The sequence below is a fragment of the Dipodomys merriami genome, unplaced genomic scaffold (assembly GCF_024711535.1).
Source record: "Dipodomys merriami isolate MVZ:Mamm:240054 unplaced genomic scaffold, mDipMer1.0.p SCAF_31, whole genome shotgun sequence".
Lineage (NCBI taxonomy): Eukaryota > Metazoa > Chordata > Mammalia > Rodentia > Heteromyidae > Dipodomys > Dipodomys merriami.
Window position 1 is genome coordinate 17,442,132 of NW_027204604.1, and position 18,210 is coordinate 17,460,341.

The window sequence follows — 18,210 nt, forward strand, 5'->3', positions numbered from 1 at the left end:
GAATTAAATGATTTCAATATCAGGCTTACATCATGCTAGATATGTCATAATTTAAGCATTTTTCCTAATAAATCATGTGACAGTTGTACATAAACATAACACTTAATGCTGAAAAGACTATAGTTTCTAAATCATTAGAAATACATTAAACACACAGGTTAATTGTTTTCTAGGATGACAAATGTATGAAGTGTATTTGTGATACCTTACAAATATTATTCTCTCTCCTATTTTTTTGTTTAGCAGACAGAATTTCTATTTCAGAAACAAGGCAAAAACTAATGTGAACTTTAGTGTATTAAAATTTCTAATTCATGATGGTAGATAAATTTAATAGGAAATGAGAGTCAATGGATAAAATTAATACTCTAATCATTAAACTTGACTCTTTTCTATGTTAAAATTATATACCATTAAAAGGATATGTAACCTTTTCATAACCTAATTAACATTAAGAAAAATTGACCACACCAAAAACCACAGATAAAAACAATAAAATTTATTTATATTTATTTAATGTCTTTACAGTAAAGTTAAATGCAGTAAGAACATGTATAATCATTTTTAGTTAAAAACAAAAGGTATAGATAGGTTTTTTTTGTCAGTTATGAGGCTTGAACTCTGGGCCTGGCCTCAGCTTTTCAGCTCAAGGCTAGTGCTCTACCACTTGAGCCACAGCACCACATCTGGTTTTCTGGTGGTTTATTGGAGATAAGAATCTCACAGACGCTCCTGCCCAGGCTGGCTTTGAACTGTGATCCTCAGATCTCAGCCTCCTGAGCTAGGATTATAGGCATGAGCTAGTGGCGCCTGGCTGAGCTGCATATGTTTAAGCACACCCACATATTTGTGGAAATATACTATTCAGATAAATTGCTTTGGAATCCTTTAATATGTTTAAATAATACTTTAACAGCCAAAATGCTTCATTACAGATGGCATGAATCAACACAAAGATGTGATAACAAGAAACAAGTACTAGCTAGTAGAAATAGAAATAATTAATAATCTTTAAATTTTTGAGGTAATAACTAGCTTTAATATTGAGTAAAAGTATTTGGGCAGAGTTAAAATATAGAGGAAGACAACAGAAGCCAGGGTGTGTCATAATATAAATAACAGTCAATGTAATAAAATTAAGCAAGCAGCAGTACAGAGTTTTATTTGAAGAGTTAAAATAAAAGGTAGCATTTTTTAGTAAGAAAGAAAGGAAAAAGTGAATTGCAGCAATAGCATAATAATGGGTTGGTACATACCAACTAATAAACCAAACCAGGCAGCCTTCAGTGAAATTTTAGATTGTTTTATATTTTTATAATCATGTATAATAATGTAAGCAACAATATTACAATGAGTTTACATTTATATATATATATATATATATATATATATATATATATATATATATATATATATATATATGAAGGCTGTATGAGGGGGTTACAATTTAACATGTCCTTTTATGTGTCTGGTACTTGTTTCTTAACTTATTTTTTGGCCAGTCCTTGCACTCAGGGCCTGGACACTGTCCCTGAGCTGCTTTTGCTCAAGGCTAGTATTCTACCACTTGAGCCACAGCACCATTTCTGGCTTTTTTTGTGTATGTGGCCCTGAGGAATCAAACCCAGGGCTTCATGCATGCTAGGCGAGCACTCTACCACTGAGCCACCTTCCCAGCCCCTCTTAACTATTACAAACTTTATTGTAAAGGTGATACACAGAGAGGTTACATTTACATAAGCCAGGCAACAAGTACATTTTCTTTGAGCAGACAGCGAATCAATTCAGCAGTAAAACCCACTAGGCACTACGTTGGAAATGAACAATTTGGGGGGGAAGGAAGTCCGGAGGTTGAAAAACGGGAAAAGAATGAAGTCAGGAGTGGCCCTGTTCAGCAGATTACTGTTTAACGCTAGCAGTTCAGGCGAACTGGAGTCACAGCAGCCATCCTTGCCCCGGTTGAGAAGGAAGTGCCCTGTGCACACAGCAGCCCAGGCTAAATGCCCAATAGGCAGCACTGAGGACCAATAGCTCGCCATCCATTCTGGGCATTTGTTGTTCTAACACGGTGTACGTTCACTTCCCAATCTCTGTGCTCACTTGCGTTCCTGGTCAGTAGTGTAGCATAATATTCTACCTATTTCATTGCAAGAGCTTTGAAAAAGAAAAGAGAGACTGCATAAAAATGAAAGTCAGGGGAAGGTGGACAGGAAAAAGGAGTGAAGGAAAAACAGGAGGAGAAAGGACATACATCTTATTTGAGCCTACCCACATATAAAAGAAACATTTTCGAAAAATGGCTACTTCAGTAAGAACTTCCATAGGCAAATTGTCTTGATATACTCCTAATGGAGTATGCTTTATTATTTTATGTTCGTAATCCGTAGGAGGTCTGTCTGTTATGTTAAAAGGCTTTTCAGTGAGTGAGCCACATTTGTCTTGTGGAGCACACCACCATCCTGGTACATATCACCTGAGTGTGATTGTGCCAGAGAGCTGCCATTCAAAAACACAGCTGGGGAAGAGCTTGAGGACATAAACCTTTTGTAAAACCAGTCCTTAGAACACCGATAAAAATATTTTCTACTATGTTGTCTTTCTTTTATTTTTCCCTTCTTTCACAGAGCCATAAGGCCTTCAGTAGAGGGAGATGGGAGATGTTACTTTGAAAGGAATATGGAATAGAATTTGATAGTAAACATTTGGGCAAAGTGTTCTTATAAAAAATAAGATGTAATCACTCTACAAGAAGCAGGAAAATTACAAAGTTGATTCAAGCCTGAGGATTTAGCCAGAAAAGACATAAGCCCTCTGAAAAGCCAGAAGTATGTATCATAAACACCATCCTAGAACTCTGATACATTCTCACTGAACAGCATTCAGACAGGAAAATGAGCGGGAGCTGGAAATATTTGTGAGCGATTGTCTCCTAAGCCAAATAATGGCCAGTGCCTTTTCCTAGATGCAAACAAAACGCAGGGAAGAATACGTCATAACCTCTGTAAAAGCTCATCTGGAAACAGATCTTTCCCACAGTGTTGTCAGCACGTGAAGAAAGCAAACCAAGCCCCATCAAGTAACTCAAGCAGCGTCATCGGAGGGAAAATCGCCATTGTGTCTTCACCAGAGCAGCAGAAAGACACAGTAAGGCAAATACATTAGATTAGCATAATGTCACATCGCGATTCAAATGTATAAGTCTGAAATTGATTTTGATTCCGGTGCGGGCCTCTCTGTGGGTTTTACACACGTTATTTAAATCTAAGCTTTTGTGGTTCTGCTCATTCTGCCCCGAGAGTCTTCACCATGTTGTCTGGGGGTTTTCAGTTTTCAGTTATTGAAAGATTACTCGTAATTGCTTTTGGCTAAGATGGGCAGCCAATAGATTTAATGGATTTACTCTCCTTCCAGATACATGTTGGGCTCCATTCCATCTCAAAAATGCATTCACACTTCTGTGAGGGTCACCGATCTAAGAGGCCTTGCAGTTTCCTGTGTCCTGGGACCTCTGAGCCCTCAGAAGTGTGTCGCACTGCGCCCATACCCCACCCGAACCTCGCACTGCACCCATACTCCACCCGAACCTCGCACTGCACCCATACTCCATCCTAACTTCCCATACCCCACCCGAACCTCGCACTGCAACCTGCCTGCCCTGGTTTACATCTTAGCTGTTCACGTCATTCAGTTCGATCCTTCCCTATACAGTTCTTCCTTTCTTTCTATCATTTATATCTATCATCTGTGTATCATCTATCCATCAATCATCTATCACCTATTATTTATCTAGAATTTATATCAATCTATTGATCCATCTTTCTTTCATCTATCAACCTATTATCTATCATTGATGTCTATCGTCTGTGTTTCATCTATCTGTCCATCTGTCTGTCCTCTATCAACATCTATCATCCATGTATCATCCATCATCTATTTATCATCTACCACCTATCTAGCATTTATGTGTACTCATCATCTACCTGTCTATGTCTGTCTGTCTGTCTGTCTATCTATCTATCCAAGCTGGAGTTTGAACTCAGGGTTTCTTTGTTATTGGAGCTCTCCCACCTTGCCCATGCCTCCAGCACTTTCTGTGGTGGTTATTTTTTGCATAGACCAACTTAGACCACCATGTTCTCATAGCTGACATCACGGGTGTGTGCTACCATGCCCTGTTATACTGTTGCGATGAGATCTCATGCGCTTGTTTTTTGTTTTTTGTTTTGCCAAAGCTGTTAATATAATTTGGTTCTCCACTGTCAAGTACTTAACATCACAGATGACAGATGGATGGATGGATGGATTACACACAGCTGACAGATGGATAAAGGACACACAGATGATAGATAGATGGATAGATGATACATACATGATGGATAAGGGACACACAGAAGATAGATGAATGAATGGATGGATGATACACAGATGATAGATAGATAAAAGACAGACAGATGATGGATGGATGGATGGATGATACACAGAGATAGCCAGATACAGAAGAAGGGAGCCACTGGAACACAGCACTCCCTCACATTTTGAATTTCTTCTGTTCAAACTTAAACTTTCCGAGGTGGCCTAAGAATTTGCTACATTTTTTATCTCATTTTATCCAATCATGGAAATCTGATTTGTGTTGCTTACTCGTGGATTTGTTGTGCCCGGTCACAGGACCCCCACCAAGAAGACCACCGAGAGTCAGACTTCACAGCTGTTTTAAGGTTTTATTTAGATGGGCTGTAGCCCAGGCCTCGTCCTACACTCCTCCACAGCAGAGCCTAGCAGGAGAGCCCTGAGCTGAAGATTTGCAGGGCTATAAAGGCACACAACCAACCAGGTGTTTGGATTACCACCACGTGTTGCTCTGCTAGACAGAATTTGCTGATCTTAAACAAGCAACAAGTGGTCACTGCCTCAAGACTTTAACCCTTCAGATTTATTTCTGGTCTTCTCCTAATAATGTGCATTTGGTGAGTGAGAAGGAACGTTCTCCTACCTTGAGTTCTTCATGCTGTTGGGTGGTCACCTCCGTAGACCTCTGTGGAGATGGGTCAGCTCTGCCACGTTGTTACTCGCTCTAGAAAGAAAGACAAATAAAATGGCTAGCCTCTCAAGTGAGCTAACAGAATAAAGTAATTCCTCTGACAGGATCGTGCTGTCACTCCACCAGGAAGCAGGGTTGTTCCTGTCATCCTGGTCGGTCCCAGGTCCGCTGGACCCTCCCCCGGCACAGAGGCGGAGGCTCTAAGGACGCCTGGCCTGCCCAAGGCTCACTGTCCTGGGGCAGCATCCTTCTCTCCTCTCAGTTTTGCTCCATGACTTACTTCTCCTTGTTCTCTAAATGGTCAACACTGACCTATCACTAACATGTAACTTCCAGATATCTTTATCTGAGAATTTCCCTCTTATGTTATTAGTCAAGTGATATGCTGGGATTTTTTTCCTTTTTACCTTTTAATTGTGTTCTATTTGAAACAGGGTTTTGCGCTGTAACCCCTGGTGCTCCTCTTGCCTTCCCCTCCCAAATGCAGAAAGATATGCTGAGCTTTTAACCAGATAGCTTTGAATAGCTATAACCAAATAGCAGTATATATAAAAACGACTTCAAATAAATTTATTTTGATCAACTTTTCCCTTTGTTGGTTATTTTCATTCTCTTTTTTTCCAATTTATAACAATACTTAGATGTTTTCTTATGGCTATTATTTTGAAAGACAGACTTTCAGAGAGCACTGGAAAATCCTCAAACAACATCTCTAATGAATTGAAATTTGCCCCTGCTTTCTAATTATTTCCCACTATTATTCGTGGATCAGAGTCTTTCCTTCAGGCTGGTGGACACTCAACACTATGCCAAATGCTGTAATGTTTAGGGCAGTTTACTGCTTAATTTTACTATACTATTTACTATTTACTATACTGTTTGCTATACTATTTGTCACTCCATAACACACATGAAGGAAAGAAAATCTGTATGATTATAGCTATCAGAGGAGAGATGTTGTCAAATAGTAAAAAGAAAAAAAAATTTCTCAGACACACAAGTGGAAGGATTTTATTTATAGCAATGGATCAAACATGTCTATGTTAATTTTTTAAATCATATAAACTAAAGGGCATTTAAAGTATCTTTTTAAGACGCAAGACGTGTTGAGATCCACTCATTTTTCAGAGTGAGTTTGTAGCCATTTGGGTCATTCAGCTCAGCCACTGAATAAACAGATTGTTTTGTGTTGGCAGAGCTCCATTTTGTAGCACGATGAAGGTTTGTGTCTCCAAGCAAAACCCAGCCACCCAAACAGAGCACTCTCCTGCTTTGCGGATTCCCAGATGCATAAGGAATGGCCAATCACACAGTAATGCTTGAGCAGCAGTCCCCATCAGCTTGATTGTAATAAAGTTACCCTCGGTTTTCTTTAAATAATATCCCAATTGCCATTATTATTCCTAGGGGGTGCGTGAAGTAGGCAAACACAGATTAAATTTTAATATGCTCTTGATTCAGCAGTTACTAAAGCAGGTTACTAAAAGAGTTGTCAACCAAACTTTTCTATAACATTGGCTTTAATTGTGTACATGCTCATATTTAACAAAGATTGTTTTAAAGTATTTGCCTATGCAGTGTGCTGGCTCAGGGTCTTGTGATTTTTTTCATGCACGTTTTCAACACTGTGACTGGCCTACTTAAAGACCCCAGGCACAGCAAAAATATTCCCCTTCCGAGCCCATTTTAATTGTATCCATTCCCAGAACTGAACCTCACTTCTTAACATACTCACAGGAAGTGTGTGCTGAGTTACGCACCACCTAGTCATAAGTGAGTTTTGCTTCAACTCATTTCCTAACTTGTAACATTCTACTAACCAGAATCCCTACTTCTCCCTTTAGACTGATATTTATCTTATTTTATCCTTTACTTCCCTAAATCTTCCATTACCCTCAACAGAAATTACTACAATAATAACCAATGAAGCAATATATAATAATAATGAACAAAAATATGATCTTTTGTTCCATGCTCAATGAAGTCAACCATGCACTCATACAAAGCTACCAGAATTACAAACCCATGGTTGAACTTCATTCTTATTTCCTAGCTTCTTTCTTACAGTTTCTGAAGTGAATGCCTCTCCACTCACCTGCACCTGCTACAAACTATGTCCAGATCCCTTCCCCATCACGCAACACCCTGAGCCAGAGCTCAGACACTGAGAAGTCATGGCCGTGAAAAACGCATCGGAAAAAAACTCAATGTGCGACGTTTTCACCAAATAGAATTATGATTCAATTCTATCCCAAAGTAATTATGAATAAGTCTATGTTTTTGATAAGGCATGGATCAAAGATTCACTTCTAAACTTAGTGTTGTATGATGCTTAAATTCTTTTCATGATACAATACCAGTCTTCAAATCAAATGATTGCCTAAAGTTAATATTCCCATTTAGATTTTGGCAAAGTATCACATTAACAAAAAAACAAATTAGAGATTTGTGAATTTTAATAAAAATAACTTAATGTCATCCAAATATCTCCAAATATTGGTTGAGATATTTTGTAACTAGAGGTGGAAGACAGGAAAGAGGCATCGACCAGGGTACCTGTCACTCACGAGCTGACATGATGAATTGAAGCCCCTTTGTACGACTTAAAAATTGTTTTAAAAATAAAGTAGAAATGAGGATGGAGGATGGACACCATTGTAAGTGAATTGCATGCCACTGAGTTGTTTGTAGCTGAATTTTGCCTCAAAAGTGATTTTGTGCGTACTGTATTTATTTTTCATTTTGCATTCGTGGGAGCAGCATAATTGCCCAAATGCCAAAGGCTCAGGCTCTTACATGGAACCTGGCGAGGTTGACCTCGTGAAGGTAGAGGGCTTCCGTCAGTCTCGTGGAAGTAGTCATTGCCAGGGATCGGGGAAGCTGAGGGCGCAGGATGGGAATAGGAAAAGTTTGGTCAATAAGTGCAAGGTGGAGTTGGAGAGGAGAAATGATTTCTGTTGTTCTTCTGTATGATAGGGTGACCAGGGTGAAGAGTTCTGTCCATATTTCAAGATGTTTTCAAACCGGTCTCACTACGAAGAAATGATTAAGTGTGTGCTACGACCTCCATTTGATCATGATACAAACAAAACAGCCAAAGCAAAAGGTTATGTTGCACAATTTCTAAATCAAGCACAAAAATGACATATGTACATGTCAGAATAGGGCATTGTGTACCAACTGGATCTCTGTAAACTACAAATAATGATTTTACTCATAAATTTAAAATTTTACAAATATCATTCGTAACCCTCCCTGAATAATAACTTATCATTATAGATTAGCTGTTTAGTGTTACAATAACATTTATACACATTCCAATTTTCCCTACTTTAATTAAGTAAATAACTTTTATTAATCAAACAAAACTTGACCATCAAATCATAGGGACCATTATAAATTATTTTAGATAGATAGATAGAGAGAGAGAGCGAGAGATAGATAGAGACATATCAAACTAAATACACGAAGACAATGAATTAGAAAGGTGCATTGTGACATTTATAGTAATAGAATGACAGCAGGGCAAATTAAATGACTAATGTGTGTTAATTTTTCGAGTTGTCAATGAATTTCATAGCAGCAACACAAGGTGGTTACTGACATTTTAATTTGCCTGTGAATAGATTAGGGTTTAGGGAACTGTTTTAGTTGTGGTTCTAGCTTGTTTTGAGCTTGTTGTTTTTGCTCTGACTCTTTTGTTTGTATGTTTTTGTTTGCTTTTGTACCAGTCCTGGGGCTTGAACTCAGTGCCTGGGCGTTCCCCCTGATTTATTTTGCTCATCTAGTGCTCTAGCACTTGAGTCACAGCTCCACTTCCAGCTTTTTGGTGGTAAATTGGAGATAAGAGTCTCATGGAATGTCCTGCCCTGGCTGACTTCGAACTGTGGTCCTCAGATCGTATTGATTGAGTCTTCCCAGGAGTCTCCAAGCTCCCACCATTCACACACTGATTTAGGAGCACTGCAAATGCTTTGATAACTATGTTTCTATACAATATTATACCAATAAAAACTTCTCAAGCATACATCAGAACTTACTAATTGTATCCATTACTTAGCATACGCCAAACTCCAGACACACATACAAATTCCACATGCTTTACTGCCCACGTTGTTTCCTAAGATTATCAAGACAGCAACTATGTACAAATGCAGCACATTGTCTGTTTTCTGCAGAATCGACTTCCTGGTCCTTTGTGAATTTAAAGAGTTGTCTAAATGGGTTTCAATCATCTCCTTTAACATTCTGTTTGGTATTCTGAAATGTCTTCTAAGTGTCTTCAGTGTTTAAACAGTTTATTCATACCTCAGGGGGGAACACGTCTTCAATGTAATGTATGGTTTCAGGAAATGAAAGAGAGGCCCTCTCTTCCTAGCTACTCAGCCTGGAGTCAAGTATGAATGTGTGCTGTAAGTAGCTGTTTATTCTTGTGGAGCTTTCTGATTCTCCCAAGTGCCTCTCACATCGTAGCTGCTGTGGGACCAAAGAATGCACCCCTCTCCCCTGTTTTCTTAACCACTGCCACTTCCTCTCTGCGAACTTCTCTGCTTTTGCTCAGAGGGAGTACTCAGAGGTAGGAGCCTGGTCCCATTTCATGGAAGGCCACTCAGAGATTTCTTGGTGGAGTCAGTCTGCTTTCCTTGCCCCAATGTTTGTTTAGATTTTGATCTCATGGGCCGCTCCACTTCCTTTTGCTTTCTGCATTTTCAGTTCATGCAAGGAGAGAGGGGATTCTGTACATCTGAAACTACTTGCTGCAAGAGTTTGTCAGAAAGATATTAGCAACGTTCGGTTAACATGTATCTTGTATAAATATTGCCTCCTAGTGAATCTCCAGTAGTTGTAACTATTTGGATTTCAGAATGGATGATAAAATTCCACTCTTCAGGCACCTTTCAGCTGTCATTAGTGACCCTTAAGTCAATTAATACAGAAAAACAGACTTAGGAATCATGTGCGGTTTGTGCTGCTCTTCATTATGTAGTGAATATGAGCTGCATCTATGGTCAGCCTGAAAACTTTTAACATCTCTTTTTGTCTTTGAAAATTCCATGACTAATAGTTATTTTTAAAAAGTCACTAAATATCCTCATTTGGACTTTTTGATGGCAATTTTCACTGAATATAAATTTAAGCTGCTGAAATTTTATTACTTACAGCACAGCACTTTATCATTTTAAAAGTTTCTAAATCTAGTGTTTATATAGTGTATCACCAATAAATAATCTCTTTGTCCAGCTGTCTTTCAGACTTGTACTTGGTTATTGGTTTTTGATGATTATAGTGTGAGGAGAATAACTTTAATTTTCATTTTCTTTATCCTGCTTATGATTCATTGAATTTCTTTGAACTACATGTTCATAGTTTAACCCCAAATCCTTAGCATTTTCCATCATTATTTCTTTAATACATTTTTTATAATGCCTTTGCTCTCTCTAGAATTTTTAATATGCAAATTAATTGAAGGGCAAGAACAGGTCATTCTTAATGCATTCTGACTACAAATGAAGGTATAATTTAATTCTGAAAAGTGTTATTAAAGCATATAATCAAGGCTGCTACCTCTTATTTGTGTTTGAACAGAAAGAAAAGGCATTAAATGAGAGTATATCTTTATTACATGTTAAAGACTCATTCCTGAATCCAAACTCCTCTCTCTAAATCACATTTATTTGTTTTCCTCCTTAAAATTATTCATACTCCCACATTTTCTTCTTCTGAGGGTACCAGTATTTTCTTTGAATTTCAAAGAAGTTTTTTTAATCATCATAAAGTTTTACAAATCAAATTTTATTTGGACTTAAATCTACTATAACATTGCTGATAACATTTCATGAGTGAATTTAGGTGGTAGATAAATAAGAGAGGCAAGCACAAGAAAAAAACAAAAATTAGAAAAAATGTGAGGTACATAATTTAAAAATTGTATCAATGCATTGAACATCTTTTCTAATTTTTTGTCAGTCATGGGGGTTTGAACTCAGAGTCTGGGTACTACCCTTGAGCTTTTTTGTTCAAGGCTCTACCACTTTGAGCCACAGCTCTACTTCTGGCTTTCTAGTGGTTAATTGGAGATAAGAGTATCACAGACTATTTGCCAAGGCTGGCTTCAAACCATGATCCTCAGATCTCAGCCTCCTGAGTAGCTAGGATTGCAGTTGTGAGACACCAGAATACATGTATATTGTATATTTATATATATATGCATTTATATGTGTGCACATGTACACATATGAATTCATATGTTTATAAATATTTACATATATGTACATATACATCTTTCTTTACATCTTTACATCTGTTTGTCTATTACATTTGTATATAGACCCTGATGAAGGAAATAAATATAGTTTTTATAATCCAGTATGGAAACTCTGTCTTATTAAAGCAACATTATGGAAAGTTGGTATTCTCAAGTCAGAGTAGGAAAAACGGATTCTTTTTTGCCAGTAAATTCCAACATGATTAGATTTCACGTGACAGGCAGATTCCAAGGTGGGAAATTTATTTCTTTTTAAACAATACATGAAAATGAGAATAAATTAGAATATCCATCTAGAAATAAAAGATTCTGAGGAACAATGCTGCTGGACCAAAATTTAAATATCCTATACAGCCTAAAAATAAAATTTCAATGGATAATATAGATTGTATGAACACAGGCAGGTGTGTGTGTGTGTGTTTACAATATATATGATACAAAAAAGAAAGTACAGAGATATTTATAGAAAGTATCTGAAAATTCAGCTATTGTTTGAGAGTCACAAACAAAGCAGGACAGTGTAATACTATGTTAGGCCACTGAAAAGATCTGAAAATCATAAAACATTTTCAAAGAGAGTGGCAGGCAGTGTCACACCGATAGACTGTTGAAACCTCTTAGGAGAGCGTGGAAATATGAGATGAACTTCTCAGTTCCCCTAACTCTGTCTTGATTTGGTGAAATTTCTGCCATTTGCATTAAGAAATATATGGCGATAAATGCTTGGTAACCAGCTCCCCATGTGGACGTTGGTGAATAATATCTATAAATTCACAACCAAGCAGAAGCAAGATGACCAAGATGCTGGGTCAGACTTCCTTCCTCCATCAGCCATGTGAGCAAAACTTCCCAGATGATTCAGACAAAAAGCTTACCCGCTACCTGCAGACTACGCAGGACAGACCGTATATCCATCTAAACAATTAACAACTGTCATTTTATCACCTGAAGTCTGAACGAACATGAAGTAACACAGCAAATATACCCTTCTCTGTATGGAGGGAGCATTCTTTGCTACATATCTATTCAGTCCAGCAGCTGTTAACATGCACTGTCCAGGGTAGAATTGTGGAGATTTACAGTAACCACTTATTTCCTAGAGTAGTTAAGCTCACAGGGAAAAAGAAAATCGAATAAAGTAATTGTGGAGCTATGAGTGAGTTTTCAACATCAAACATTTCATAGCAAGGTCTGAAATTCCCCTTTCCTCTCATCCTCTCAGACTGTTTGCTACATTTCTGTAAAGTTTGGTGGTAGATCTTTTCAATTGGTAGAGCTAGGTCTACCAACCACTGTGTCTGAAAAGATTATCCAAATTAGAGACATTGTGTGAAGTGTTGCACAATAGTCAGACCTTGAACCTAAGGAATTAAAAGAAAATACTAAATAGTATTGATTCTATCTTGAATGCAATGAGTTCAGTATGCAGTTTTTAATATTTGTGCAAAATTTAAGACAATAGGTTGATCCAAAGCAGTAAATACTCCTCACTGAAGCTGACTGTTCATTGCTCAACTACCTTTCTTTGTTTTCTTTTCTTTCTTTCTTTCTTTCTTTTCTTTCTTTCTTTCTTTCTTTCTTTCTTTCTTTCTTTCTTTCTTTCTTTCTTTCTTTCTTTCTTTCTTTCTTCTTTCTTTCTTCTTTTTTCCATTTTTTTGTCAGTTATGGGGCTTGAACTCTGGGCCTGGGTGCAGTTCCTCAGCTCTTCAGCTCAAGGTAAGTGCTCTACCACTTGAGCCACAGTGCCACTTCTGGTTTTCTAGTGGTTTATTGGAGATGAGAGTCTCACTGACTTTCCTGCCCAGGCTGGCTTTGATCCTAAGATCTCAGCCTCCTGAGTAGCTAAGATTATAGGCATGAGCCACCGGCACCAGACATTCAATTACTTTCTTTACCAATCAGAGGGAATTGAAAACATTCATAAGTATTTAAAAATGATTTTCAAAGTGTACCACAAAAAAAGCAAGAATTGAACAAAAGAATACCCAGGCAACTAAAGATTGTGGACCCATTTTGCAACTTCCACTAGTAATAAGCTCTCTATCTACTTTAAATGGTGACAAACACAAACCTTATAGAAATACTATAGTCTTCTACCACAAATCCTTTTTTATGTCAATTACAACATCCTGAGCTATGTGGTATAGCTATCACATAGATGACTCTATTTTGAATAATCTCAGTTATCGCAAGTAGTTTAATAGTTCCTCATATAAAAGCCAGAGGCACCAAATAAAAAAAGCAAGGGAAAATACTAAATCACTGAGAGATGCAACAAACCTAGGACTACAGGACTTAAATGGGCAATTAAAAAACTAGAGCAATCAATATTTTCATTGTGAATATTCACTTACTTTTAAAAATACCTTCTTTAATTGACTGCATTGTTAGCACAACCTTTTTTTTTTTTTTTTTTGTCAATCACGGGGCCTGGGCGCTGTCCCTCAGCTCTTCAGCTCAAGGCTAGCCCTCTACCACTTGAGCCTCGGCACCACTTCCAGATTTTTCTGTTTATGTTGTACTGAGGGATCAAACCCAGGGCCTCACGCATGCAAGGCAAGTACTCTACCACTGAGCCACCTTCCCAGCCCCTGTTAGCATAATCTTTATGCCATATGAATTTGAGAATATTTTCTCTTGTATCAGATTTCCACATTCCCATTGCAGGTTTATTTCCCAGCTCCCATTTAAAGAAAGTCCAGTTCCCAAAGCTCATCATAGTAATAGGTAGATAAATATTCAACTTATGCACATGCATTGTAAATTATGTGTTGAGATAGCTCAAGGGGCATGGTGAACGTATGGAGAATTCTGGAACCCTTAGCACATGGTCATAGAATGCCATGAATTGATCCTATAAAAGTTGATAAGAGGCCCAATCTAAGAAACCTTTGATTTTCCTGTCTTCCATGATCCATATCTTATCCATTAAGAAGCTAATCCTTGCATCCAAAATGGTATTCATGTTTCATCCCCTGGTACGTTCACTGTGCTTCCAAATACTGTGTTTGTTTTCCTTCTGTGTTTGTAACCATTGATTCTTCCTTTCCCCTTTTGCCACCATTAAACTATCCAGGGAAAGTCCATCCTCGCCTAATGAAGCTCATGCTGTGTTTCTTCACCCAGGAAGTGTCGGTGCTGGGGCCACTACCTCATCCCATCTCTGCCCCTTTCTCATCCAGCAGAGGGAAAAGATTGGTCCTTTGTTTGTTCTCCTTCAAGGACACCACTCCTCTTGTCTAGTTAGTGCAGCACTCTTCCCTCTGACTGACATGCTACCTTAACATCCAAGAGAACCACTCTGCCTTTCACTGCAGGTCCCAGAATAATGATCAATAAATGTAGTCTTTATAAACAGGTCTCGTTGGCTGTACAGAGTCTGTCGATGCATATGAACTCCTTCATCTACCTTTCAGTATCCTCAGCCTTCCACTAGAAATGGGATTTCCATCTGACTTCTGAGTCAGTGTCACTGGTCAGTTTGACCTTTCAAAGTTGCACAATTAAGGTAAGGAAACAAATAAAATTATGATCACACAGCAATACGAAACAATAGTCATTCCTCTCTGGCTTTAAGTTTCTTCTCTGCAGATAAAATGTTGGGGTGGTGAGAACAGCTCAGCTGTGTGTTCTCACTAGCACACATAAGGATGTGCAAACTCATGATCATAGCTGTAACTACCCTCCCTTAGTTCTAGTTCCATGCTTCTATGCAAAGGGCTAACACAATGTATACACACTTAAGACAACAGACTCTGGTGAACCTTTGCAGACACATTTGTTAAATAGCTACTAATACTACTTTTCTAGGAAATTGGAATTTGCAATGTCAGCTCTGAGTAGCATGGCCAATTACAATAATAAGTAGAACTTACATCTCCACAGCTTTGGATGAATTAATGAAAACATGAAGAATCACAGAGCAACATCACAGATTTATTCAATGAGATTCTTGTGAAAATGCTATGGAAACAGCATGGAATCTAAACAGAGAAAAAGGCTTGTGTCCATCTGCGCGCTATTAAAATGATGGTTTTATTACAGGTTTCTGTCTTTATATGAGTTACAGGTCACACAGGTAGCACATAGGAGTTTTCCTCTCTGATATCACTATGGAAACGGCCACAATGGATTCTAAACTCAATGACCCTTGATTTTTAACACCTTTATTTTGTGTGTTGAGTTTTGTTTTCTTGCAAATATTCCAATGCAGCATTATGGGGGAAAAATTCACATGTTCTGCTGTATGTATTAAAGTGGATAGATTTTTTTTTCTTTTTTTTTATTGTGAAAATACTGTACAGAGGGGTTACGATTACATGGGCAAGATAATGAGTACATTTCTTATCAAGCATTGCAGCCTCCTCCTTTGTTTCCCCTTCCTATCCCTTCCCATCCTCCCCCCGCCCCTACCCACAATCTTCCTCATCCTCCCCTCCCCCCCACCAAAGTTGTAAAGTGGATAGATTTAATTATAGCAAAAGAAACACTTTGAATCCCGTGTCTATTAAATCTTGACCAACTTTCTTTTCACCTTGCAGTTTTAGGTCTTATTTTTTTCTTTTTCAAAATAATGAATACATTTGGTCCAAGGTATCTAGCACAAGAAGGAATGAATGTGTCAGCCAATAGCAAACAACTCCATCAATAGACAGTCTACTGCAACCTGAACTTTGTAAGAAAGCTGAATTAATAAGCAACATCTGTAGATGCAAGCAACCATTTAAATTTTATTTTCCTTTTTTTAAAAAACTACAAATAGTGTAGAGAAAGAGAGAGAGAGCAAATGAATGGGTCTCTATCACCTGAAAAGGAGAAAAGCCAACAGTAATTTGCTTTGCTTTTGGGTCACATGTATAAATAATCTTTTTAAAAATGCCAGTTTGAAATTGCTCTGATTCCAAATCACTATCTACTTCCTCCAAACGTGTGTGAGTGTGAGTGTGTGTGTGTGTGTGTGTGTGTGTGTGTGTGTGTGTGCTAGACAGACAGCATTTTCACCATGATCCTATGTTTCCATATTCTGAATTTTTTTATGGTTTATATTACATCATCAAAAACGCTAACATGAGTCACTATTTAAGACTGCCCATTGTTAACTTGTCACAGAGAAGTCTTCCAATTGCTAATTTCATGTCAGCAGCCTGTAACATGCAAAATGTCTCTAGGAGCTATGGTGAGTATTGAAAAATTCATATCTGACAGATTTTTAAACTGATTCTTTAATCATGGGCATTCATTGTCATATTTGAGAAAGACCATTTTCTCCATGGAATTATGATTATCAACTTCTTCCCAGAAGATATTCTCAGTGAACTATTAATGTCTGGGTTGAAGATAAACATATCCAGCAGCCCACTCATCTGTTACCAGCGGGCGTTGATGGCTTTAGTACAGGAAAGGCGTACAAGTCAACATCAAATCTTGCAGTAGTTTCAGATACCTTATAATAATTTGGAAGAAATATAAGAGCTGAAAGTCATATCTCTATTAGTATTTCAACTGCACCACAGTCTGTGTAATTCCACTCTATATAGGTCATTTATTTTTGTCTAAAGGAGGCTACATGCTAATTCTCAGTCTTCCTGAAGCATACTGCAATTGCTTTCATAAAATGTAAATCTTTCGAAGGAAGAACACCAATAGAGAATATTGTGTGTGTGTGTGTTTTTAAGCATCCTCATATAAAGAAAGCGCATTAATCATTAGGCTACTCCAGTGTCTGAGAAGCCCTTGCCCTTCCATGCACTCATGTGATAAAGGTCAGTCTCCATGAGGTGGGGTTTGTAAGAGATAATTGGATCCCTTGTGCTCTGAATCTACCAATGGATACATTATTGAGAGAGGCATTCATTATTTCATGGAACCATTGGGAAGAAATAGAATCTAGAAGGTGTGGCAATCTGGTTTGCCTCCTAGGGGAAGCTAGCCCCCAGTCCCTCTGCTTGCTGTCTACTTCCTGTTGAGAGCAGAGGGAGCACTCTGGGTCCTCCATCTTTGATCCTCCACAGGCTCTGGCTTCCATGCCATATCTCAGCCCTGCCCAGAAACAAGGTTGTGTTCCTTCAGTCTTTTGTCTCAGTGTCCAACTGATCAATACACTGTCAGTTCTCAGGAAGTGAATACAATTGGTATTTGCAATGGTCAAATTTAAAGAGAATTTAAAGTGTTATTCTCAGTAAGTATGGTGGATTTCCTGGGAGTGATTCTAAATTCAATTTATCATGTCATTCAAATATAGTCGACATATTAAATGTTTTAGCATTTTCTTAAATAACAATTATTTTTTAGGGCTGGGCGTAATAGTGCATGCCTGTATTCCTAAATACATGGGAGTTAGATATCAGGAGGAGTAGAGTTCAGAGTAAGATCAGGCAAAATTTTAGACAGAACTTCTCCTGACCAACAAGCTTAGCATAGTGATGTATGCCTATAATCTCAGCCATAGAAAAGATATAAATAAGGGGTCACTGTCTTAGGCCAGCCCTGAGTGTAAGGTCTGAACAGGGACACCTCCCTCCCTCTTGGCTAAGTTTCCGCCCAGTATCTGTTGCCTAGGTAACAGGCTGACCTGGAAGCAGTCTCCTTCCCCTCCTGCTAGGTCACATCCTGGGCCACCTCTGGTCACATGCCTCCCATCTGACCTGAGGAGGGTCCCAGACCCTTCAGCCTGGTCAGCTCTCCTTCACTCACCAGACTGACTCTCTACACACTTAATGCGGTGCTGCAAAGCACTCCTGAGCGGTGAAACCCCTTTGAAATGCCTCCCGCGCTCCCCGGAAAGCCAGAGCGCCTCATTTTTATGCCATTCTCAGATGTAGACAGTTTTTGCCACTGCAATGGTAAATGGTCAGAAGTCTGCTTACTTTCAGGCTCTCTTTGCTCTCTCTCTCTGCCAATCATG

At 38.3% G+C, this 18,210-nt stretch overlaps 1 long non-coding RNA gene across 1 annotated transcript in view; it reads right to left on the bottom strand.

The window, feature by feature from the left end:
• Nucleotides 1-4,992: 4,992 nt before the first annotated feature.
• LOC138841036 (uncharacterized) overlaps nt 4,993-18,210 on the bottom strand; it is a 611,708-nt gene continuing 598,490 nt past the window's right edge. Inside the window, exon 4 of the long non-coding RNA XR_011376304.1 lies at nt 4,993-5,074. This is a non-coding gene — a long non-coding RNA (uncharacterized lncRNA). The remainder of the gene's footprint in view (nt 5,075-18,210) is intronic.